The sequence below is a fragment of the Mastigoproctus giganteus genome, chromosome 13 (genome assembly GCF_048544385.1).
Source record: "Mastigoproctus giganteus isolate SK-2022 chromosome 13, ASM4854438v1, whole genome shotgun sequence".
In the NCBI taxonomy this organism is placed as follows: Eukaryota; Metazoa; Arthropoda; class Arachnida; order Uropygi; family Thelyphonidae; genus Mastigoproctus; species Mastigoproctus giganteus.
The window spans coordinates 68,592,789-68,619,901 of NC_143587.1; the positions used below are offsets into that span (position 1 = coordinate 68,592,789).

Here is a 27,113-nt window from a genome sequence, read left to right on the forward strand (position 1 = left end):
CCAGTTCTGGTAATTAGGAGACTTCTGGGTAAATTGCTCCTGGTATTTCTCTTTGATCAACAGGCATTGCCTTGCTAGCTTGTGTATTGTCCTGGCTACTTGGTCGTGTCTGCGGGTGTACTTAGTCTGGTGATCAACTTGAATCCCGCGGCGATGTGTTGGATCGTTTGAGGCCAATTAGCATTGTCGACATGTGTCTGACAACCCATGATCCTTGGCGATGTATTTTCTATAGTTTCTGGTGTTGATTACCTGCTCTTGGATGGCGAGCATGAATCCATCAATCTAGGGGATGAGCGTCTCACTCGTGAGTCATGCATTGGAAGCAGTTTTATCTATATGGTGTTGATGGAGGTCATTGTAGTGTTTGCCATGCAGTGTCTTCTTTACCATCTTTCCAGCTTCGTTTGTGGCGTCTCGGTGGGAAAGGATTCCTCGCTTAGGTCGAGTGGGGTATTCCGCTTGTCTCTGTTCCCTATGGGCAGGTATAGTGCTTCTGCTGTGTTTTTCTGGAAGTAATCCTACAGGTTAGATATCGCTGTCTTCCGTTGAACGATAAGGTATATCAGGCCCCTTCCTCTCTTTTTCCGAGCTACTGTCAGTCTCTCCACGGCTGAATTCGGGTGTGGTTGACGGCTCTTCGTCATCGTTATCCTTGTCTTTCTGATGATATCCTCCAGCTTGGTGTTAGTCCAATCTAGGATCCCGAAGGATAATGTTAGGACTAGGACTGCATAGGTGTTAATGGCTTTAACTGTTGGGTTCCCTCCGTTCAGCTTTGATTTGAGCAGATTTTTTGAGTTTCTGATGGTATTTTTCGGTTATGCAGGGCTTGATCTCCTTGTGCACTAACTGCTCAACTTGCATCATTCTCAGGTATTTGTAGGTCTCTCTCTGTCATGCCTTGGATCTCTTTACCAGTTTCCTGCTGGTAGTTTCGGCCGACTAATATCCTCCCATTCAATCCGTGAGTCTTGCATTTGTCTAGACCTAATTGCACCTTGCTATCATTGACGAATTCTTCGGTGATCTGGAGTAATTGCTGGATTTACTTCTTGGGCTTAGAGTAGAACTTGATGTCATCCATATACATCAGGTGGGCTAGGGTGTGAAGATTGTTCTTCCCTTCTTTGGAAGGAGTATATATATAGTTGCTGTTGTCGAGCATGGTGGATAACGAGGTGAATGCAAGACAGAATCACAGTTGGCTCAGGGCATCTCCCTCAGAGATTCCTCTTTTTGTTAGGAATCCGTCTGGTTATGATGTTCTCGACCTTGATTTTGGTACTCCATTTCTTCACAGTTGCTTCTAGGAACTTTTGTCAATGTCAGATTGATTTTGTAAATCTTTGTCGTCTCTGTTAGCCAGCTATGAGTTACGGAGTCGAAGGCCTTGCAGTAATTGGTGTGGGCCGTGTACAGGTTTTGGCGCTCCTTGTACGCTTTCTCTGTGACTGACATCGATGACTAATTGCTCATTGCATCCTTTGCTTATCCTCTTGCAATCTTTCTGCTGTTCAGCCATGATTTTCACTCCGTGGCTGAGTTAGTCGGTCTCAGGCGTAGAGAGCAAGGTTTTTCTCCCCAGTAACTGGGGTTTTTTCGTCCAGCAAAACAGGCAAATCGACCATAGAACATACGCAATTTACAGACACAAATACGGGTTAATGTATTTAATTACGGGCAACCCTAAAATAATAATAATAATAATGTTCAGCCATGATTATTCTGCGTGAGTAGCATAGGGGTATCGTCATCGTCCTCCCCACACCGGGCGGAAAAGGACCGAGTTCGAATCCCGTCGATGACGCGAGGCACTTTAATGGGCTTTTTTTTTCACTCCATGGCTGAGTTAGTCGGCCTGAGGCATAGATAGCAAAGTTTTTTTCCCTGAAACTGGTGTTTTTTCGTCCAGCAACGCAGGCAAATCGACCAGAGAACATATGCAATTTAAAGACACCATGCATATATATATTAACTTATCGGGTGACCCTAATGTAATTGTTTTGGTTTTTTTTTTTTCCCTATTCAGTCCTGATGTCTGGATCTCCAAGTGGGCTAATATCTTCTTGATCAGGATCTTGTACATCGTTGGTAGACAAGTGATCGGTATGTATTTCGCCGGGTTTCTTGTATCTTGGTCTTTGGCTTTCAGATATGTAATTCCTTGAGTAAGAAACTCAGGGATTGTTTCTGGGTGCCTTATTCTGGTTTACTGCTGTGCTAGATGCTAGTGTGTGAAAAATGAACTTCTTATATCAGTAGTAGTGGACGTTCCTGGGGTTCGCCAGTTGTGGGACTTCCTGATCGAATGTTGTTACTTTTTGCTCCCGAATCTCTCATCTCTTGTATATCCTTGGTTTTCTTCCGTTCTAGTTCTGTCCAGGGGCTCGGCTATCATGTCTTACATCACTGCTCCCTATGTTGCTTCTGAACTTCTCGATTGTCTTCAGCTCGGGTGGTCCATTTCATTCTTGTTCAATACTCCTTATAGAATACCGCCCATTAAACTTTTTCAAAGTAAATAAATATTGCCTTCCTGGACTTCGCGAGTGGCATTCACTTGAGATGGAAGAGAGATTAATTGTAAATATGTGTATACTGGGTGATTCAGGAGGAACAGTAAATATTTTTGGAGGTTATTGTATCGATTATTCTGAGTAAAAAAAGTTCATATGAACATATATCCAATTCTCAATGGATATGGAGATACAGCTGTTTGAGACTGGCGCGCACAGCTCCCTGAATCAAATGTGACCAAGAAGCAGTTATAACCTTACTCTGTTTGGTATTAGAAGTGTTGTTAAGGATACTGCACATCTTCACACATGCTGAATATGCCGATATAATGTTTGTCTATGGTTTTTGTGGTGGAAGTGCTACTGCTTCTTGTAGAGAAGACCGTCGACGGATTCCTAACCGCAGAATACCCGATTCAAGAGCATTTAGTAGTGTTTACACCAAACTGCGTGAGAGTGGTACAGTTCCCAGCGCTTATATTCTGAACGTGTTTGGTGTTAGAAGTGTTGTTAAGGATGCTGCATATCTTCACACATGCTGAATATGCCGATATGGTGTTTGTCTATGGTTTTTGTGGTGGAAGTGCTACTGCTTCTTGTAGAGAAGGCCGTCGACGGTTTCCTAACTACAGAATACCGGTTCAAGAGCATTTAGTGGTGTTTACACCAAACTGCGTGAGAGTGGTACAGTTCCCAGCGCTTATATTCTGAACGTGCAAATGAGCAAAATTTGGATGAAATAGAATTCATTCTTCAGTCGGTAGGACGTGGTCCTGCTATAAGCACACGAAGAATTTCTACGCGTATCGGTGTTCCGCAGGCAAAAGTATGGCGAACATTACGTGAGCACGGCTTGTATCCATTTCTAATTCTTGCATCAAAATCTTTCTATGACTACTACTACATACAGCGAGTGGAACACCTTCAACCAGGAGACGACGCCAAGTCATTGGAATTTTGTCGGTGGGTAAATGCTAATCGCCGATTAATTCCATTAATACTGTTCAGTGATGAAGCTACTTTCACCCGTGACGGTATCAACAACACCCGTAACTCTCAGGTAGTCAGACGAAAATCCACACGGCACTGTAGAAACAAATTTTCGACATCGCTTCTCTATAAATGTGCGCTGCGGTATCATCAACAATCAGTTGATTGGGCCTATTGTGTTACAAAATCGTCTTACGGGGCTCATTTACCTAGAATTTCTGAAAAATGAACTTCCACTTATATTCGAGGATGTTCCCTTGGCTACAAGGATTGGTATGTACTTTCAGCCTGGTGAACATTATACCCGTCTGATGATACAATATCTAAATCGAACTTTCCCTGAACGAAGAATTGGCCGCGGTGGTCCCGTTCATTGGTCACCAAAGTCTTCAGACCTCACTCCGTTAAATTTTTGCATGTGGGGTTGGATGAAAAGCGCAGTATAAAAAGACAAGGTGAATATAAGAGACGAATTGCTCACTCGCATTTTGGATACTGCTGCCCTCATAGGAACGCCAAGACGGCCTCAGAAGAACAAAATGTCATATTACCACAAGGATTGCAGAGCGCATTGAGGTTGGCGGTGGCATTTTCAAACATTTATTGTGGACTGAAAAAAAATTTGTCAATTATTTGTATCATTCAAAGTCAATAAATACAAACAATAAGTCATTTATCGTTCTTTAATACCTCTCGTAATGGCTTTGTGCACGCCAGTTTCAGACAGTTGTATCAACGTATCCATTGAGAATTGGACAGATGTTTATATGAACTTTTTTACTCAGAATAATTGATACTATAACCACCCAAAATATTTATTATTATTATTATTAGACATATGGTGCAAGGAAGCCTGAGGCTTATGCTGCACCAGCCAAAAAAAATTCCCAAGTTACCCTGAGAGAGAGAGAGAGAGAGAAAGGAATCACCAAGAAAGAGAAGAATGATGATATCCAGCTCAAAACCCAGGGTGTGCCAAGCCCATACTCACCAGATGTGAACCCTTGGGTTGATTCTGGAGGAATCACCCAGTATAGTGAGTTTATATTTTAGAAGTTTATGAGTTTTTAAACTTTACAGTTTTATGTTGTTAGTTTTATGATATCCAAAAATATATATAATACGTATAAAATTTTAAATATTCAAAAATAATATAAAATTTTAAAATATACAAAAATATTGTGGTTTTCATAATGCTGAAAGCTTTATAGTTTTTTTGTTTGTCTTGTTTTTTTAGAAACAAATTGTCTCGATGAGTTGTAAATGCTTCCAGTTCTTGATGATTGTGAGATTCAAATGGTTTAAGTTAAAAGTTTAAAAAAGAGAGTTAAAGTTTAGATAGTAGAGATCTGCCTCCACAGGGCAGGGGACAGTAACGTGCCCTTCTTTGTTTGACTTTTCAGATGGGAGGGTGCAGCTAAGGATCGAAAAGTAATATTTTCCACTACAAAAGCAATAAAGCACGAATGAGCTTTGGCTCTTACTACCCAGTAGTAGTGTGCTTGTAGATAATAAAAATGAATATCTAATACTTTTGTAGAAAGCTCTTTGGTTGTCACCGTAGATTCGGTTGTTTATTTTCTTCTGGGAGCCCTCTTTGTATTGTGTAGTCTCTTGCTGAGTGCGAGGAAGTTTTTCTAATCTCCGATTTTTGTTCTCATGTTTGCTGTGTATGTTGTCTCCCTTCAGGTTGTTATTCACTTTTCCAATCAATTTCCTACTACTATTACCCTGTCAATTGGCTTATCTTGACTCTTAATTCTTCTGTCTTCTGATGATGCCTTCTTTTTCAAGCTGGCCAATCCATGTTTTTGATGCTGCTTGTCTTTAGTTTGTCTTCCATTAATCCTAGTAGCTGCTATGGCAACACAGTATATGGCTGTGTGGATGACCTCCAGTGTTGCATCATTGTTGTGACTCCCCACAGGATTTGACGCCTTCTCCTTTATGGGATTTTTTTCTGTCCCATGATGGGTACAGCTATTAATGCATGGGGTTGTCTGGTTACTATTATTATTACTGTTGGTCGAAGAGGATCTTGACTTTATGGAATTTTTTTTAGTAAGTGTTTTCTGGTAGGCCTAATGCTGCTAGGTTCTTATGGAGGCTTTTTGTCACCATGCGGTGATTGGGATGGTCATTGTCCCATATTTCTTTGACTCCCTATCTCAGGTCTGTGTACTTCTTAATTTTTTCCTCTAGGTTTTCTGGAGGTTGCTGTTGTTAGGTGGCGCCTCCGTAGTCAGGTGGGCAGGAGCAGCAGTGCATAGCACACGATTCTTGATTAAACTTGGGTTCGAGCCCGTGACTACCAAATACGGAGGATACGGAAAGGTCAGGGAATGATCACCCCATATTTCCGCAGCAATATGGCTTTAGTTGTTAATGCTCCTAAAAACCAAATAACAACAAACAGGCTGTTAGGTATCGCAGTGTTGATCAAGTAGGTAGCCACTTCCTTCTTGTCCATAAGAATTATGACTGGTCTGCGGGATTGCCTTGTCTTATGGCATGATCCCTGTATAACTTGTGAGTAGGGACCTCTAGTGTAGTCTGGGGTTTGTACTTTTAATACGGTATAATTTCTTTGATCAACTAGTATTCTTGTACTAGTTTCTGGTGTATTATCCTGGCAACTTGATCATCTCTATGATAGTACTTTGTCTAGATCATAACCCTGCATCCGCATTGATATGCTTGAATGTTTCTGGGCCATGTGGCATCATCGACATGTGTTATCTGTGAATCTGGGGTCAATGGCAGTTTATTTCTAGGTAATTGTGCTGTTCATTACCTGGTCTTGGATGGCCAGCATGAATCCTCCAGTCTCGAAGAAGAACTCGCTTGAGAGCCATTCGTTGGAAGCCATCTTAGCTCTGTAGTCTTGATGGAGGTGTTTGTATTGTCTACCATGGAGTATCTTCTTCACCCATCTCGCTGTCTTTGTTTCTTCTCTCTCAGTGAGTAGGGTCGTCTTGTTGAGTGGTGTGCACCACTTGTCTGGCTTTGTAGATTGGTGCTGTGTTTTCCTGAAAGTAATGCTGCAGGTTCTTAATTGCCTTCTGTTGTTTGGTGAGGTTTGTCAGACCACTCCCCCTCCTTCCTTCTGGTCTATGAAAGAAGGAGGGGAGTGATTTCAGCTTCGATGGCTGATTTCTGGTGGTGTTGGCAGATTTTAGTCATTATCCTTGCCAATCTCAATCTGTGATCTTATGTTATAATATGATAATTAGATCGTATAATACCATTGATACCTACTGGTTTAATGTTGACTTCCCTAAAATAAACTGTCCAGCTAGTCCATGAACAATTGTAAATCTGTGCAAGGTACTAAGTTGCCCCATTATAGTCTATAAAATAGGGTGCTATTAAGGTGCATACATACTGAGTTTGACATGCATTTAATTTTCTGTCATTACCTACAATAAAAGGTTGTTTTTATTTTTGCCAAGAGAACTATGCTATGAGGCAATAGTAACTGTAAATTGTGTGTTTTCTATGGTCAGTGTAGTTGTCTGTTCGTTAAAAATATGAGTTTCTGGGGTGAGTTAGTTGTCGGTTTTAGGTGCAGTGGCAGTGATTTAGGCCATATTGCGGCGTATATAATATGTCTACAATATGTCTGTGTGGTTGATTTGCTCGACGAAAGACTCGAGTTTCCATGAGAAAAATCCCATCTGCCCTCACTTGAGGCTGATTAGCTCAGCCATGTTGTGAAAAAGATCCATAAAAATTCCTTGCTTCATTGAGAGGATTCGAATACAGATGCTTTCCACTAGTGTGGAGCGGACGGTTATTATGCTAACTGTGGGCGTTTCTAGTGGGACAGCAGAAAATATAAATTAGATAACCCTTGCTAGAGACATATAACCCTTGTGTAAAGAACTAACCATACTGTTCCTCCAGTCTAGTTGTAGGGTTTTAGGTGCAGTGGCAGTACACGAAACTAAAAACCAGAATTTCCTATAAATGATGTGCAGGTGAGTGTGTTGTAGGGTATTAGGTGCATCCAAGGCTTAGACCATAATATGCTATATATATTATGCCTGTAAATGTTGTGTGTTCTCTAGTTGAGTTGACTCTTTGCTAGATGAGAAACCAGGATTTATTCTCCATAGTTTCCGGGAGAAAAATCTGACAACTGTCATCTGAAGCCAAGTAACTAAATCACGTTGTGAAAAAATCCCATAAAAATTCCTCATGTTATGGATGGGATTTGAACTTGGGCCATACACCCTATGTGGTTAGGATACTGCTTATATGCCGTTGTTGTCTTTTTTTTCTTAGGCCATAATTGTGCCATATATATAATGTCTGTAAAGTGCGAGTGTTTTGCGGGAAATTACTCTTTACCAGGACGAAAAAAATTAGTTTCTGGGAGAAAAAAACCATGCTACATTTCCTGAGACTGGCTAATTCAGCTCTGTTGTAAAAGACCCAAAAAATTCCTTGTGTCATTGATGGGATTTGAACTCAGGACCTTTCTGCCCAGTATGGAGAGGAGGGTAAATATACTCATGAGGGCCGCTTATACCCACGAGTGCTGTGAGTGTGTGTTCAGCACAAAACAACACACACACACACATACAACCCTCGCAATTAGCAACCACTGTTATTAGGACTAAATGTAATATGTTTGCCAGTTTTTTCCTAATGTTAGTACATGATCAACGACTAAATACACAACTAAATCGTGTATTTAGTCGGTTTGCTATGTGATGGATGAAAAATTGGAAAAAGATAAAAACTACCAGGCCAAGGCCGATTGACTCAGTCACTGTGTGATAAAAAGATGACAATTGATGCATTGTGTCTCACGGGAATCAAACCCAAATATTTTTCACAAAATGTGTGAAACCACAGTGTTATTTGTGAGGGTTAGTGGAAGATGGTAGCTAAATGGAATATATTGTTTGCACAGTATATATTTTATATACTATATTGTAAACACGAAAATGGAGCCTGATTATTTTCATATTTTCATTTTTTTTAACTGCAAACTTTTGTTTATTCAGATTTCCATATTTTATCCAATTCCTCATCTTACATAGGATAAAATACCTAGTATCAAAGGCCTGAGAGAAGAAAGGGGAAAGAAGGCCCTTTTGGCCTTTTCCTCAAGTTCAACAGAATCCTCAAATAGTTTTGTAATAGACTTTTCTTCATTATTTATTGCCTTTGTACAGAAAAATGCTAAAAAATTATTTGTTAAATAAATTTAATTGTCAAATTATGGCTCACGTTGTTTCTCCTATTTTGTTTTCTTTTTCATGTTTTCTATTTTGATGGAGAATACCTGCCTAAAATCATTCTAATCCACCCAGTTTTAATGTCCATTGTATAGATATCATTATCACTTTTTGGTACTTATTATCATCACTTATTATCTCTGAACCTACTTGGAGACATTTAATTTTAACATTTATTGGTATTTCCGACATTACACTTGTTGTTGTTGTTGTTGTTATTTGGTTTTTAGGAGCATTAGCAACTAAGGCCATATTGCTCCGGGGATATGCGGTGGTCATTCCCTGACCTTTCCGCATCCTCCGTATTTGGTGGTCACGGGCTTGAACCCCGGTCTAATCAAGAAGCATGTGTTACGCACTGCTGCTCCTTCCCACCTGGCTACGGAGGCGCTGTTATTACACTTGTGATTTAACACTTTTCCTCTCATATCTAAAAGAAATTTCTTGGGTAAATACCTAAGAGTATGAAGGAATTTATTTATGCATGGGTAATGCACACACATCATTTCTACTACCAAGGTAATTTTAATGCATTGTTTGATTATATCTCATATTGTGAATACCTTCACAACAAGTTTCCATGGTATTGCACTACCTCGAATAAGTAATGCTTCACCTATGGAGAAGACTAATATTACTTATTCTCAGCGGATACCACCACCCAGACTGCACGGTTTCCAAGCTTATTGGCTTCTCATTGGTGAGTGGGCAGGTACCCTGTTGTTGCAATAGTGACAACTAAGTTATGAAGTATAACTCCACAATATGAGAGATGCCTGATGGTATGCGTGGTGTAATATAAAAGCATTTTGCCAAGAAATATCTTTTAGATTAAACCATGCTCATCATCAGGCATCTCTCATATTGTTTTCTCAGATCATGTGAGTGAAATTATTCTTGCAGGGATTAAATATTTAATCTGCATTCCCCCTCAATCTCGTCCTAAGGCTTGAATTTCCTAAAAATGTGCTAAGGCTGTTCAAGTTGAGATTGTACAATATCGCAGTTGGTTTGTATCCTAATTTCAACAAATTTTCTGCCTACACAAAAATTGTAGAATTATAAAGCAGTCATTAATCAATTTAAACTCGAATTTGAAGAGGTTAAGAGTAGAAAACTTGCTTGTTTTCCAATTGTATTAGAACATTTTGGTCTTTCTTACCAAAACTATTGGCTTCAACACCTGTACAGCTATAACCCCATCTCTGTTACATCCTAATTGTTCTGTTTTCGATCCTCAGGTAAAGATAAAGCTAATTTATTAGCTTCCTCTTTTACTTACTTTTCTTCTGCCTTTTGTATAGCTGCCCTTGGTAAATCACTTCCTATCTTATTAAACATATGACAACCAATGCTGCCTGTGGACTTTCGATAGGAAGTTATTAGAAGAAATCTGCACAATCTTGATGCTAATAATGCTCCAGGTCTTTATGGCATTTCTCCTCTTGTTCTCAAAATCTGTGCTCCTGAACTTCCTCCTATTTTTTTTGTGTTGCCTTTTAACAGTTTCTTATTCCATTGGTATTTTTCCTTCTGTTTTAAAATATGATCATATCAATTCTTTAATATTGGGAAGACATCTCTCCCTTCCAGTTACTATCCTATTGCACTTATTATTAGCCATATGGTGCAAGGAAGCCTGAGGCTTATGCTGCACCAGGCAAAAAAAAAAAAAAAATCCCACATTACCCTGAGAGAGAGAGAGAGAGAGAGAGAGAGAGAGAGAGAGAGAGAGAGAGAGAGAGAGGGAATCACCAAGAAAGAGAAGAATGATAATATCCAGCTCAGGACCCTGGGTTTGCCAAGCCCATACTGACCAGATGTGAGCCCCTGCACTTACCTCTACTCTTTGCAATTAATGGAGAATTCCATACTGCTGCCAAATCCTACACTGTCTATAAGCCTTCCATCTGATTAGTGATCATCAATACGGAGTCCATCACTATCTTCTAATCTCTCATTACTCAAGCACTGCTTTCTCTGCATCCAAAATCTGGGCTTTTCTTTTTTGCCCTTGATGTTACTCTTCTTCAAGATACTGTTCACTGTACAAATCTCAAATGCGCCACACCATGGAATATTGTTCCTACATCTGGAGTGGTACTGCCAAAACCTTCCCCATGATTCTAGACTATTCAAACAAGGCAGTCAGGTTAATTAATATCCCTTCTATTTCTAAGTTTTTCACTCTCTGTCTCATTGACTCTCAGTTCCTGTTGCACGTCTTTTCTATAGTTACTTCAATTGGCACTGTACTTCTTAATTGGCATTTATAATTCCCAATTATTTTCCAAACCAGTCTGAACATATACCACAACCAGTCAGCATCCATTCACTGTACAACTCCAAACTGTCAAAACCAGCCTTTTCTCTTCTGTTTATCCCTTTTACTTCTGTCCTTTGGACCAACCTTCCTTCACATGTATTTCCTGAAAATTACACATATGCGTGTAATCTATAGAGATTCAAATCTGATATATTAACCCCGGGGGCTCACATCTGGTGAGTATGGGCTTGGCAAACCCAGGGTCCTGAGCTGGATATCATCATTCTTCTCTTTCTTGGTGATTCCTTTCTACTTTCTCTCTCTCTCTCTCTCTCTCTCTCTCTCTCTCTCTCTCTCTCTCTCTCTCTCTCTCTCTCTCTCTCTCTCTCTCAGGGGGTAACTTGGGAATTTTTTTTTTTTTTTTGGATGGTGCAGCATAAGCCTCAGGCTTCCTTGTACCATATGGCCATTAATAATAATAATAATAATAATAATCAAATATCTTCTGTTTTTTCAACCTTCAACTGATGCATAATACTAGTTACTATAGGTTTAAATACTTTACTTGTTTGGAGTTGTCATTTTTAAAAAAAAAGTTAGCTTTTTTTTTTAAATGACAAAAAAAAAAAAAAAAAAAAAACAACAGCTAAATCATGAGCAGATATTTACTCCCTTGATAATGTAATATAAAAAAGAACCCTCTGAAAAATTCTAATTATATAAAACTGCATACTGTGATTCCTCACCCCATAACGTATTTCTAACCAATAATGATGTGCTGTGCACTAAGAAAGGGAGTAAATGTGTGCTCAAATTGACTTAGCTGTTTTTTTTATTTTTTTAATTCTACAGACAAATTGAATTTTAATTCAATTTGTCTGCAACCTGAGCAGGATCATCAACAGTTAACCCATAAATAACTTTTTGCACCTTCTCTATATTTTTTATAATGGAATTTTCATACATTTGGATTAATTTAGTTGTAATAAGAAATGCAAACAAGTCAGAAAATGTATTTAATCCTTGAAACCTTTTGTGCAGTTGGGTAGTCGCTAAGTCAATTACACGATAAAAAATGTTAACTTTAAAGAGCAGTTCTGCATTTTCAAATCAGTAGTCCCTGCTAGTTCGTCAAAACGTTTCTTAACAAATCACCTCTGTTCATTTGCAAATTGACAAGATATATCCCATTTCTGTGCAATAGATGATGCTTCCTTGATGACCTTTACAAATTCATATCTTAATTTTTTTACTTGATTATATGATGTTTCTATGCCCAATGCAGCTTGACCAATATCCATATTCTTTCTTTGTAAAATCGTTAATGTTGAATTAATATTTGCCAAGATTTTTTCTATCAGTATGGCAGTTAACATAAAATCAAAATTTTCAATATTATTTTTAATCCGGACAGCTTCTGACTTTTCATCACTTTTTGACGACTGTATGATAATTTTATTTAATGCCATTAGAAAATCAGGAAACCTTAATTTTATAGATTATAGATGCAAGCTGACTAGACCAACAAGTTGGATTTAATTTCTTTAATACAATATCATGCCAGGGACTTTTTTGACATATAAACTGTGGGAGCAAAGGTCCCCCCAAATCCAACTGCATGGTCCCTCCAGTAATACTCAGAAATATTCTAGGTGCAATAGTAATACTATACTCAATAATAATGATCCCCAATAAATGGGCCCCTACCCTCAATAAGTGGACCCCTATTTGACTTTGGCCTCCGCAGTCACAAATCCCTAAAAATTGCCCTGGAAGCAGCAGCTAATATCATTTCACTTCTATTCACTGCAGTTTCGCTTGTGCTGTGGAGCTAGCTAACAATAAACATGCTTCGTGTGAAAAAAACTATTGTTCGTAGCCATAGTAAATTTTATCATAAACATTAATTAATTAATTTAACTACTTTGGTAGATGGCTTAGATTATTAAAATGATGCTTTGGCACTAACCTATATATTAGCTACTAGATATGTAATAGGAAACCAGATTGATAAGTATAAAGTGCTTCAGGGATTGAGTAAAATGAATGTAGGATTGTTCTCCCTTGAAAGTGAAACAAGAGGCACAATATAAGATAACAGGACTGGATTTTGTGAAGTTCACCAGTGGGTAGCAGGTTCTTGAACACTGGAATAAGTTGTCTAAAAATTTACCACTTTTGTTGCTGACTTTTCCAATGACCTTTTTGATCTTGGATTGAAAGCCACAGGATTAGTCGATCTAGATTGAGAAGGGACATTGACATTTTTGGTCTTTTTTCGTACTATGATTGAATTAATCAGCCTTTGGTAAAGGTTGCTCCTCAGAAATATCTTCTGTCAAATCAGAAGAAAAAGTTCTAAAAGTAGGGCAGTTTCTCTTCCAGGTAGATTAAAAACTCTGAAGCCATATATTTTCACGAGGAAGCAATGAACTGTTAAACATGATTGGATGGTTATGCGGGAATGGGAATAGTATAGTTATTATTATTATTATTGTTGTTGCTCTTATATTATTTCTCCCTGACTGGGGGATTCCATTCCATGACGGGTATTTCTACCAAGTACACAGGGTGGTGGTTGTTGTTATGTCTGGTGTTACTGTTGGTCAAGGAACTCTCTGATTATCCTATAGGTGTTAGGATTGCGACCTTCTGGAGTTCCTTGTAGGTGTTCTCTGGGAGACCTATTGCTGCCTACCATTGTTTGGTGCATAATGGCCTTTAGCTGCCATTGTGTCGTAAAACCTACAACAACAACAACCTATTGCTGCTAGGCTGTTATGTAGGGTCTTTGGCACCATACCGGTGGTTGAAATGTTGTTGTTGTTGTTATTTGGTTTTTAGGAGCATTAGCAACTAAGGCCATATTGCTCCGGGGATATGTGGTGGTCATTCCCTGACCTTTTCCACATCCTCCATATTTGGTAGTCACGGGCTCAAACCCCAGTCTAATCAAGAAGCGCGTGCTACGCACTGCTGCTCCTGCCCACCCGGCTATGGAGGTGCCAGGTGGTTGAAATGATTATTATTATTATTATTATTATTATTATATATTTTTTTGAGTGATGCATAAAAAAAGTTGGCATCCTTACATCATTAGCTTATGTCACTGGTAACTTGGTTCAGAAGGTGGGATCTCATAATGATCTAAGACTTACCTGGGATACACACTTCACTCTTCAGAACCATTTTACAATCACTAAGAAGAAATCATCCATTGGGATAATCTGGCAGCAACTTGTGGGTATTAGTAATAAAGATATCATCAATAAATATATATATAGCTTTGTATTTTACCAATTCTCATATATGCCTCAGTGATATGACCTTCTGCTCCCCTGAGGTACATCAGCAGCTTCCTCTTGGTAGAATACTGGATACTGAGATAGATGAATACATTTTCAGGAAATCCACCGACAATCTACTGGCAAATCCTGGTTGTGAAACCTTGCCACAAGTAATAGGGTGTGCTCAGAATAATAAATAACAAATTCACTTACTCTGGCAAAAGTGAGTTTGAAACAAATTGACTCATCTGCATTAACTAGAGTTATAGTTACTCCAAGAGCAGGTAGGAACCAAGACAATCCCTACCTACCTCTTCATTACAAGATGTGCAACCTGTCCACTCATAATATCACAAATCTCTTTAATTCCCTCCACATAGATCCAACTAAATTTGCCAACAAGCAAGGCATACAAAGTGGAATATCAGGCAGGACTTCTTTGTGTTTCATCTATGGTTAGAAGTGGTTCTTTACTCCCTTTGGCAACAAGGGTCATGGCTATTTGTCATTGTGACTTGGACCATTGCTTAACTGATGGTTAAACTAAAATCACTTTACATGCTGCTCCTTAATGTAACAGGGAATTTTATTGTTATATATTTATATATATTGCATTAATAACGTAATATGTAATTTTGAATTAATGTAACACTGTTGTACATAATTATATTTAAATATCTTTTATTCATACTCTATATATTAAACTTCCATTAATCACACCCTCAGTTTTACAAAAATACTCGCATGGCATCTGTGAGATTCCCTTTTTTTGTTTTAATTATAAAAAATTAATTTTTGGCTTTTTAACTGAATTGAAAATGGTGATCTGTTAACTATGATTTGCTAAACACAATTAAGAAATGTTGAATGAAAATGAATAGAGAAACCAATAATAATAATAAACAATATTTTTGTCATATTTTTTAGAATATTCAAGATCACCGATCCTCCCCAGATTGAAATCCACACAATCGCGTGGTGTCTGGAAGGTGTAATGTGAACGTCTGTATTTTTGTCAGCTGTTCGTGTTTAGTTGGTGAAATCAAAGCTGCATGGCACTATTAGCCACCTATCACTGGTGTCTCACAGATGCCATGTGGGAATAGGAGTTGCCTAGAAGAAGGGTAGATGTTTTTGCTCACCTGGCATCTGTTAAATGCCAAACAACAATTTAATCTCTTGTAATTTATAGTATATCAAAATGAAAACAGAAAATACTGTATAACAACTTTGAGAATATTGGTGGGCAAAGTTATACAGGAGGATTTGATTTAATTTTCAAATTAAAAAAAAAAATTAAAAGGTTGTGCCTATCAGATGCCATGTTAGCAACAGAAGGTTAATAATACTCTTTTTAATTGTGTCTATATTTCTAAAGCCCTCTTAGCCAGATGGCTGCTATAGGGGTGCACCTTGTAGGTAATAAACTGATTTAATAAAGAAATGAATAAAATTTTGCTTTACTAATACTAACACTGTGTGGTTATTTTACCTTGCAGAATAAAATGGAGTTATGACAACTTTTATTTTTTTGATTCTGTTTTCATACAATTTTTAGTTTTTAATAAATATGTAAACAGATAATTTTTCAAAATGAACTGCAATGATATTTTTTAAAAAATACTGTATACAAGGTGTGGCAATAAAGTTCCTGGACTGGTGCTATTGTGGCTATATTCAATGAGTTTGAAAATAAACCAAAGTGGTATGTTGTAGTTCAAACTTCCTCCAACTGATGCTGGTACAGAGATTGTCCAGTAGGCTGACTGGTTGCAAGTAACAACCAGTTTCATTAGTAGCATTAACATTCGGTATCACAGTTTTGCAATGCAGCTATGAATGAATATAATATTTTGCTTTAAATTGAGAAAATTTGAAACAGAAACATATGAAATGTTAAAAACTGTTTATGGTGATGAAACTTTAAGTTGTATCAGTGTGTTTGAATGGTATAAGCAGTTCAAAGACAGATGTGAATGATCCAAGAAGTGGGCATCTGCTAACCTCTCAAAATGAGGACAGAGTTGCAAAAGTTAAGGAAATTGTGGCAAAAGATTGTCATTTGATCCTTGAGATGATGAGTTGATTTGTTAAATTCTGCATGGAAATTTAGGGAAAGGAAAGTCTGTGCAAAATTTGTGCTGCACTGCCTCATGAATTGAACAGAAGCAACGAAGAATGTCATTATGCAAAGATTTCCTCCAGACTTGTCAAGACAATACTGATTTCCTTGACTGTATTGCAACTGAAGATGAGGATTGGGTGTTTCAGTATGACCCAGAGATGAAGCATCAGAGACTGCGGTTCACAAAAAAATCATTGCCAAGGCCTAAAATTTTCATTTACAGAAGTTCAGAATCAAGATGATGCTGATCATGTTTTTGATAAACGGTGTGATTAACGATTGTTAATCATACCGTTGTACGTATGCATGGTAGTGTAACTCTGATCGTATATATGGCCAGTTAAAATACTTGGAACCTGTCAAAACAGTTTTTTCTAAATGAGCAGAATTACTGCAGGTAATCAGTATGAATAGTAGTGTGTAAATTTCAAAGCATCATCTTGACATGAGCAGTATCTCCTCGTTTTTTCATGTGTTTGAGGAAAGATTCCATGTGAGATGGATGGGATTAAACAAGGCCAAGAGACCTTGGTTAATTCAGTCCTGGATAATTTGGAGTCTATGTTATAAAGTAGTCACAAAAGAACTGGATGTGGCAAATGACTTTGATATAATGTACTTTGTAAACCCCTGGCAACTTGCTGTGATGGGAATAAAGATTTATTTATTTTATTTTAGAAAGGCTTCTTATATTGTCCCACATGAACGTGTTGTGCATACATTGGAAAAGTATGGTATTGAGGGTAGAATGCTTAATTGGATACAGGGATTCTTTTACTGGTAGAAAACAGTGCTTATAAATGGACAGTAAGAATGTTAAGAATAAGGTTCCTCAGAGTTCAGTTTTTGAGACCCTTGGTGATATTATGATGATATCCAAAATTCTTGTCAAAATTTGCTGATAATATCACGTTGGGTAGGGGATTGTTAAGGAGGATTGGAGAACGTTGTTGCAGTATGACTTTTGTCAAAGTATACAACTGGTGAAAAAAATGGCAATTAAGCTTATATTATTATTAGTAGTAGTAGGCATATGATGCAAGAAAGCAAGCTTATAAAGTTTGAATTTATTCAAACTACCCACTTCCACAACAATAGTGAAAGTTAGTTCCAACAATCAAGCACCTACTGATCGAAAGCAAATCTTCACACATCTGCTCCAGCAACCATCCTTTGTCAATTTTTATCCTCCCCCCATCATTTATGTAATCCGAGCAAGAGGAAGAATGCCATCAGCATTGAACTTGCTTAATCCATCCAAAGCTTTAAAAATCTCGATCAGATCTCCTTCCAGGAGCGCCTAGTCTCCAGATGTTGCAATTTGCAGAAGGGAGGCCTTCCTTGTTGAGCCCACCCTTTCATACCCTTCACCAACCTTGTTGCTCATCTCTGCAACCATTCCAGCAGATCTACATCCTTCCCAAAATGATGCCTCCAAACCTGTATGCAGTACTCAAGATGCAGTCTAACCATTGCCTTGTATAATGGAATAATCACCTCTTTATTCCTGCTAGAAAAAAAGTTCCTGTATATCACTGACAAAACCCCATGAGCTGTTCTCGTGGTTTGTCTCCATTGCTCAGAGAACTTCATATCAGACCGCACAATGAAGCAATCTTCATTTTGGGTATGAAGCAGTGTGAAGTCTGATATGCAGCAATCTTCATTTCTTCCATCCTGAGTGTAGTACCACAGTTGTTATGTTAATCTGGGATTACTGCTACCATATATAGTACCTTGCATTTATCAATATTGAACTTCAGCTGCCATTTTTCTGTCCATCTGACCAATTTTTCTAGATCCTGTTACTGTCATTACCGTCATTAATCACCCTGCCAACCATTGTATCATCTGCAAACTTAGACATTAAGCATGAATACCATTAATAAATATAGAAAACAACAGAGGGCTCAGCACCGAACCTTGGAAAACTCCAGTAATAAAGAAGAGCAATTCCCATTGATGACCACTCTGTCTTCTCCGACTGAACCATCCCTTTATTCATAGCATCAATAACTTGCCCTTAATGTCACGTTGCTCCGGTTGGACTACACAGACCAGCACTAAAATACACACTAAATCTGGCCATTACATAGTTTGTACTTAAAAACAGAATATGAAAACTCGGAGCTGTGAGGACCCCTGGCGCCCCTTGACAATCAACACTATGTACTAAGTCCTTTCTGTATACATTATGCTTGCCATATTCAAATTTTACACCTCTTATGTCTGAGTGACACTATATCTCTGATATCCCCAAATGCTAGTAAATGCAAGATTCTGTAGGCGCCTCCGTAGCCAGGTGGGAAGGAGCAGCAGTGAGTAGCACACGCTTCTTGATTAGACCGGGGTTCGAGCCCGTCACCACCAAATACGGAGGATGCGGAAAGGTCAGGAATGACCACCGCATGTTCACGGAGCAATATGGCCTTAGTTGCTAATGCTCCTAAAAAACAAACAACAAACAACAGCAAGATTCTGCACCTAGATCAGAGTAATCCCAAGTTAAATTATCAACTGGGATAAACAATTAGTAGCACTGAAGATGTTTTTATATGTTTATTATGTATAAAAATGATGCAATTGCATTAACCATGTCAGCATTCTTTGATAGTAGGGACCTGCCTCCTTGTGGTGTGGGTATTGATGGGCCCATCCTTGCCACAAGGCCAAATGGTGAATTGAATTTTACTAATTTGTTCTGTGATTTAAATTGACTTGCAGGGTTTCTGTTTTGTTGTTCTTGTTTATTATGTTTTGCCATGTAATCAACTAGATGTTGTTCAGAACAATAGAACAAATGAGAATAAGTCTTTGATGGACAAGACTCGGGTAGAGACTAATTTGCAAGCTCATTTAAATGACAAATGCACAGATACCCCAAAATATTTTTCATTCTTCACTACCCTGAGTGTCATACCATATAGTTGGTATGTTATTCATAGATTACTGCTACCCATATGCAGTACCTTTCTTTTTTCAATGTTAAACTTTAATTTGCACTTTTCAGTATGACCCATTTCAGTATCTGCTTTGTTTTTTTTCTTTATTGTTCTAGAATACCCTCCCTGATTTCTGTCATTAGCCACCTGCTAACTTTTGTATCATCTTCAAACTTAGACATTAATCCTGATATGGTTTCTTAGTATCATTAATAAATACCAAAAACATCACTAAGTGGGTTCTTGTACTAAATTCTTCATGATGGAGTGACTTTTATCATGAAGTATTCATTTTTAACTCCTTGGCACTTCACAGAACCTAATTGAGAGTGTCCCCTGAACTCCCAGTCTCTTTCTTTCATAACAGTTTCTTTCTTGTTTCTTCACTTTCTGTAGTCTCTGTGTCCCTATAGTTTCTATAGCTATGTTTGGAAGATGTGGTGTGTTATGTAAATTTCTAAGTAAGTTTTAATTATTTATCCACAGATGAAGGGACTGTTTCAAAACACTTGGAATATTGCAACACAGCTATTAATTAAAGTGTCTAAATTATGTTCACAGTGTAGGTGTGTTTCTTCATCTTCCAATATTTCCTTATGCTAATAACTATCCTTGTTGCTCTTTGTTGCATTTTTTCTAGTTGAACTACATACTTTTTGAAATGGTAACCTGTCATGTATCAGGGGTCTGCAACCTTTTAGGGTGATATACCAAATGAAATTACTTACTTTTGAATAAATATGGGTCATGAAATTTTTTAGATATTTTCATATATACCAAAATTTGTAAACTCACTCCTGATTTATTTTATGGTGCTTAAAAATTAAAATGAAATAAACTCATGTTATATTAAATATTGATGAAGGCATTCAAACAAACTTATTGTTTACATTTGCAGATTATACAAAGGTTGGTGGAGTGGTTAATGACAGTAATCAAGGTATGGTATTGCAACAAGACCTGGAAAAATTATGCAGATGGGCTGAGAAGTGGCAATTAAAGTTTAACATTGACAAATGCAAGCCATTTCATATGGATAGTAGCAGTAATCCCAGATTAATGTACCAGCTCTGTGGTACTATGCTTTGGGTAGTGGAAAAGGACCTGCAGGTAATTGTGCATTCAGATATGATGTGATCAGTGCAGACAGGCTGCCAGGACAGCTCATGGAGTTTTGGCAATGATATAAAGGAATTTTGATAACAGGATTAAGGTGACGATTATTCCATTTATAATGCAATGGTTAGACTACATTTCGAATGCTGAATACAGGTTTGGAAGCCTCATTTTAGGAAGGATGTGGATCTGCTAGAATGGGTGCAAAGAAGGGCAATGAGATTGGTGAGGGGAACAAAAGGATGTCTTTACCAAGGGAGGCTTCAGTTCTGCAAATTGCAGCATCTGGAGAATAGTCACCTGTGAGATGACTGGATTGAGGTGTTTAAGACTGAGTAGATTGAGCAAGCTCAGTGCTGATGGCATTTTTCCTCTTGCTCAGACTACATACATGAAGGGACATAAATGCAAATTGAGGAAGGATGGTTGTAGGATAGTTTGTGAAAGTTTGCCTTTAGTCAGCAGGTATTTGATTATTGGAAGAAACTTGGGCAGAATCAGAAATTTCAACAAGCCATCCTACGTACTTCCATTGTAAAGTATATCAGGAAACATTTATCCAATGTTGTCATGTTGATGATTTTACTGTGCACCCTGTACCAAATGCGATATAAAGCAGTTCAGCAAGCAACAACGTGTAAAGTACATTTGCCCATTCTGCAAAAAAAGTAAAGAAGAAGAAATGATAAATGCAGCAGAATGTGTGGATATCCATGATGATTTTGAGCTAGAAAATAAACAGATGTTCAAACATTAAACTTTAGTCAAACTTACTCAGTAGCTGATAGTCCAGGGTGTGAAAGGAACCCAGAGGTCTGAAGTCAACAACTAATCCTCACAACACATGAAAACTCTGTGCAATGCAGGAAGGAAAGCAAAGTGAAAAGTGCTTTCCTTAATGATGAGCAGAACAAGTTCCTAAAAAACGTGAATGGCATCTGTGCAGAATACATGAAATTCTTCTCCATGCAAACTGCAGAATTCATGGAAAATATAGTGCGGAAATTCACATCAATCTCCGACAGCCTGCAGAATTTATCCGAAGAGAACCAGCAGCTTTGTGCACAGAACAATGACATTAAACAAGAAATAGGGCTCCTAGCCAACTAAATGCATCAACTAGCAATCTTATTTATGCCCAATGAAAATAGTATACCCAGCAACAGTGCAATTAATGTGGCTGAGGTAACCTTGGAAAACAAGCCAGAAGTAGAAACGATACATGTTCCGGTGTTCAAGGGAACTACATCCCGCAAATTATAAATAATGCAATTGCCCATATGCCCACCACCCTTAGTCCAATGGCAGCTGCAACACAGGGAGATATGAATCAGCTCAAAAGCAAAGTTGCAGGTCTCGGTGAAGGTAACTCTCCCAACTCTGCATCTAAAATCACTAGGTTTGTTTGTTATTTGGTTTTTAGGAGCATTAGCAACTGAGGCCATGTTGCTCTGGGGATATTCGGTGGTCACCTGATCTTTTCGCATCCTCCGTATTTGATGTTCACGGGCTCGAACCCCGGTCTAATCAAGAAGTGTGTGTGCTACGCACTGCTGCTCCTGCCCACCTGGCTACGGAGGCGCCAAATCACTAGAGATAGCCACTTAAAGACCTCTCAGGTGGCCCCTCTCCACAGTACTGACCCAAAATAATACAAAACCTAAAATGTTAGAGGAGACAATTCATACTGGAAAGGGTGCATCAATACCCACATTTGCAGAAGTAGTCACCAGCCAAAATGATACTCAGAATATCGAAACGATCCCACCATCAAGGATTACAGACTGCATCCACTCCTTGCCCAAGGCATCTCTCTCTCTCTCTCTCTCTGATCAACAGGTTCACTCAAAAGAAACCAGGATGATATATACTTATCAAAAAATGGAACATTAGCATTAGAAGAGGCATATGATGCAAGAAAGCAAGCTTATTCGCTCCAAAAGTTTGTCCAGTTCTTCCTTGTATTTATTTAAGCTATCAACTTCCACAACGACAGATGGAAGTTTGTTCCAGCAATCAACTGCCCAGCTGGCTAAAGTCAAATTTCCGCACATATTCTGCAACTGTCTTTGCTCAGTTTGAGTTTCTGCCTCCTCAGGTTCGTAATCTGAGCAAGAGGAAGAATCTCATCATTTCGAGTGCTGCTCAGAGTCATCATAGAACAAGTAAATACATGGGTTGTGTTAGGGTGACCAAGAGTAGGAATAGGTGCATGTATACTTGCATGTACACGAATGCTAGGAGTACAGTAAATAAATTTGATGAATTTGAGTTGCTGGTCAAGATATCAAAGGCAGATATTGTTGAGATATCAGAGATGTGGTGTCACACAGAGATGAGAAATGCAGAATTGAAATTTGCAGAGTACAATGTATACAGAAAGGATAGACAGGGTAGGAGGGGTGATAATGTTAGTTAAGAAACACATAAAATCTAGGGAAGTGCATCCAGTTGGCATGGGTGGCCAGTGCAGTGTTGAGCCAGTTTGGTGTAACATAAGCACTGGGAAAGCAAAAATGAGGGTAGGAGTTTGTTATAGGCCTAATGACTCTGAGTACAATGAACAGTTATACAGAGAAATAGAGTGGGCCAGTAAATCAGATTGTCTTATAATGAGAGATTTTAACTTCCCAGATATAGACTGGAACTTCTTGTGGATTTATTGGATGATTGTTTTCTACAGCAGCATCTCCAAGAGGAAACCAGAAGGAGTAATACTCTTGATCTGATTATCAACAGTGATTCTTCATGCATTAAGAATCTGCAGATAAAGGAACCACTAGGTGGCAGTGATCACAGTGTACTGATGTTGGATTTACTTAAAGATGTAACTACTATCAGGAGTAAAGAGAAAGGTTTTTGCATTCATAAATGTGACTAACAGTGGTCTCAAAGATTTTTTAAATTTTATACAGTGGGACCAACTGATGATGTTACCAACAGAAAATTCTAAATGGGAAGCATTCAAGGAATTAATCTTGGAATCTACTAGGTTTTTCATACCAACTAAGAAATACTGTTTAAGGTTTTTTAACTGCATGGGACGCATATAAATTATCAGGAGACAGAGATGCCTATGGTAGATATAAGATAGTCTGTAATCAAGTCACAAAGGATGTTATGCTAGCGAAGACAGATTACTGAAATTTTTGGCAAACAATGCAAAGAAAAACAGTAAAGACTACTTTACTTGTGTAAACTGTAGAAAGAAGGAGATGAATCAGATTGGTCTACTTGACATTGATGGTTCGATTGTTGATGAAACTGCTGAGGTAGCTGACAAACTGAATGAATATTTTGCATGTACATTTACACATGAGGAAGTCTGTAGGGAAGTGGAAGCCAGAAGCTTATCAAACTCTGGCAAGGAGCTAAATGATTTTGTAATAACTGAGAATAAGCTGGAGGAAAAATTGTTGAAATTAAACATAAGAAAGGCACCTGGGCTGGCTAGGATCTATTCAGTTATATTAAGGGAAGCAGCAAAGGAAGTAAGCAAACCCTTAGCCGTAATTATGAATCTATGTGGACCTCCCTTTGGACTCAGGAGTTCTCCATGAATTGAAGTTGTGGTTGTGTCTGAAATATAACAAAGGGTGACACGAATAATTACAGACCTGTTAGTCTAACTTCTGTTTCACGGAAAATAATGGAGTCACTGGTTAAGGAAGCGATACAGGATCATCTAGACAAGACTGCAGTTATAGGTCAGACACAGCATGGATTTGTTAAGGGGAAGCCTTGACAAATTTGATTGGATTCTATGATATGGTCACAAAGAAACTGGATACAAAAAATAATTTTGATATCATATTGTTTGATTTTAGGAAAGCTTTTGATTTAACCCCAGGGGTTCACATCTGGTGAATATGGGCTTGGCACACCCAGGGTCCTCAGCTGGATATCGTCATTCTTTTTTTTGGTGATTCCCTTCTACTTCTGACTGACTCTCTCTCTCTCTCAAGGCGCCTCTGTAGCCAGGTGGGAAGGAGCAGCAGTGCGGAGCACACGCTTCTTGATTAGACCGGGGTTCAAGCCCGTCACAACCAAATACGGAGGATGCGGAAAGGTCAGGGAATGACCACCACATATCCTGGAGCAATATGGCCTTAGTTGCTAATGCTCCTAAAAACCAAATAACAAACAAACAACTCACTCTCTCTCTCTCTCACAGGTAACTCAGATTTTTTTTTTTTTTTTTTTTTGCTGGTGCAGCATAAGCCCCTCAGGCTTTGTTGCACCATATGGCTAATAATAATAATAGTAATGATATCGTTGCACTTGGAAAACTACTATACAGATTGGAGCAGCATAGCATTAAGGGCAAGTTGCTACAATGGATAAAAGGATGGTTGAGTGGGAGAAGACAGAGAATGGTTATCAGTGGATACTGCTCTTTGTAGACTAATGTTATTAGTGGAGTCCCCCAGGGTTCGGTGTTGAGTCCATTGTTGTTACCGGTATTTATCAATTTTATTGATGAAGGTATGTCAGGGTCTAAAGTTTAAGTTTGCAGATGACATTAATGATAGTATGCTACTGTAACAGGATCTGGAAAAGCTGAGCAGATGGGCTGAGAGGTAGCAACTGAAGTTTAACATTGACAAATGTAAAGTACTGCATATGGGTAGCAGTAACCCCACAACGTATCATCTCGGTGGTACTACACTCAGGGTAGTGGAGAATGAAAACGACCTGGGTAATTGTGCATTCAGATATGAAGTTTTCTGAGAAGTGCAGATAAGCTGCAAGAGTAGTTCATGGTGTCTTGTCAATGATATACAGGAATTTTGTGAGCTGGGATAAGGGGGTGATTGTCTCCTTGTATAAGGCAATGGTCAGGCCACATCTTGAGTACTGCATAGAGATCTGGAGGCCTCATTTTAGAAAAGATGTAGAGCTGCTTTAACGAATACAGAGAAGGGCAACGAGATTGGTGAGTGGAACAAAGGGTTGGTGTTACCTAGAAAGGCTTAAGTTCTTCATATTGCAGCTTCTGGAGACTAGGTACCTGCGAGGTGATCTAATTGAGGTGTATAAGGCTGATTGAGGTGTATAAGAATGGTGTGAGCAAAACCAATGCTAATGGGATTCTTCCTCTTGCTCAGATTATTCATCTAAGGGGACATAAATTCAAATTGAGGAACGACAACTGTAGAATAGATGTGCAGAAATTCGCTTTTAGCCAACGGGTGGTTGATAGTTGGAACAAACTTCCATCTATTGTAGTGGAGGTCAACAACTTAAATAAGTTCAAGGCAGAACTAGACAAATATTTGGAGTGAATGGATGAGTGTAATGGGAGGTAGTTTTTTTTTTTTTTTTTGGTTGATGCTATATAACCTTGCTTTCTTGCATTATATGCTGCTACTAATGCTAATTATTATTTAAAATTTAATAATTTAAAATTGAGAAAGGAGTTCGACAAGGAGACACAATATCTCCAAAGCTGTTTACTGCTGCCCTTGAGGAAGCTTTCAGAAGATTAGACTGGTCGCAGAAAGGAGTCAATGTGAACGGAGAGTACCTAAACCATTTACGATTTGCAGATGACATTGTGGTTATAAGCTACGATCCCAAAGAATTAGAGGAAAATCTTAATCAGTTATGCACAGTTAGTAAGGATTTTGGACTAAAGATGAATATGGCTAAAACAAAAGTAATGATGAACAAGTATGCCACGGAAAGGGAAATAATGATTGAAGGAGCAGTAATTGAAAAGGTGGAGTCATATACTTATCTGGGACAAGTTATTAGCTGTAATAATGATAAATGGCTGGAAGTCAAGAGAAGAATAAATTTTGGATGGATAGCATTCAGGAAATATAGTCACATACTGAAGAGCAATATCCCAGTTTGTCTGAAACGTAAAATAATGAACCAATGTATACTCCCCACCATGACTTATGGAAGTGAAACTTGGGCATTCACCAAAAGAATGGAAGAGAAGCTGAGAACTACACAGCGAAGAATGGAACAAATTATATTGGGAATCAGACTGTTAGATAAGAAGAGAAACACATGGATTAGGCAGCAAACTCAAGTAAAGGACATTCTTATCAAAACTAAAGAACTAAAATGGTCTTGGGCAGGACACATAGCTCGAAGACATGATGACAGATGGACTAAGAAAATAACAGAATGGTATCCAAGAGGAGCTAGAAGAAAACCTGGAAGACAACGGCAGAGATGGATAGATGAAATTCATGAGTTTGTGGGTAGTAAATGGATGGCCAGTGCTCAAAACAGAAGGAACTGGAAAGTTGCTGGAGAGGTCTTCATCCTGCAGTGGATTGAAAATGGCTGATGATGACTAATGCTAATTATTATTATTATTAGCTATATGGTGCAACAAAGCCTGAGGTCTGTGCTGCACCAACCAAAAAAAATTCCTGAGTTATGCTGAGAGAGACAAAAGTAGAAGGAAATCATCAAGAAAGAGAACAATGATGATATCCAGCTCAGGATTCTGTGTGTGCTAAGCCCATACTCACCAGAATGCTAATTTATCAAGCCTGCTCTAACCATTCAACACCTTATACTCTTCCAGACTGCCCAGCCTCCAGATGCTGCAATTTGCAGAACTTAAGTCTTTCTTTGTAAGAGCATCCCTTTGTTC

The 27,113-nt window shown here is 38.4% G+C and overlaps 1 protein-coding gene across 6 annotated transcripts in view; it reads left to right on the plus strand.

Moving 5' to 3' along the window:
- Nucleotides 1-27,113, plus strand: part of LOC150076142 (serine/threonine-protein kinase SIK2-like) — a 362,913-nt gene that overhangs the window by 91,693 nt on the left and 244,107 nt on the right. Inside the window, exons 2-3 of one of the 6 annotated variants that reach the window (XM_090387049.1) lie at nt 4,344-4,545; nt 15,239-15,730. The exons of 2 other annotated variants lie outside the window; for them this stretch is intronic. The gene's annotated coding sequence lies outside the window, so the exon portion shown is untranslated. Of the gene's footprint in view, nt 1-3,787; nt 4,086-4,343; nt 4,546-15,238; nt 15,731-27,113 lie in introns of those variants that run through there. 3 more of the 6 variants (XM_090387050.1, XM_090387048.1, XM_090387051.1) reach the window with 3 other exon arrangements.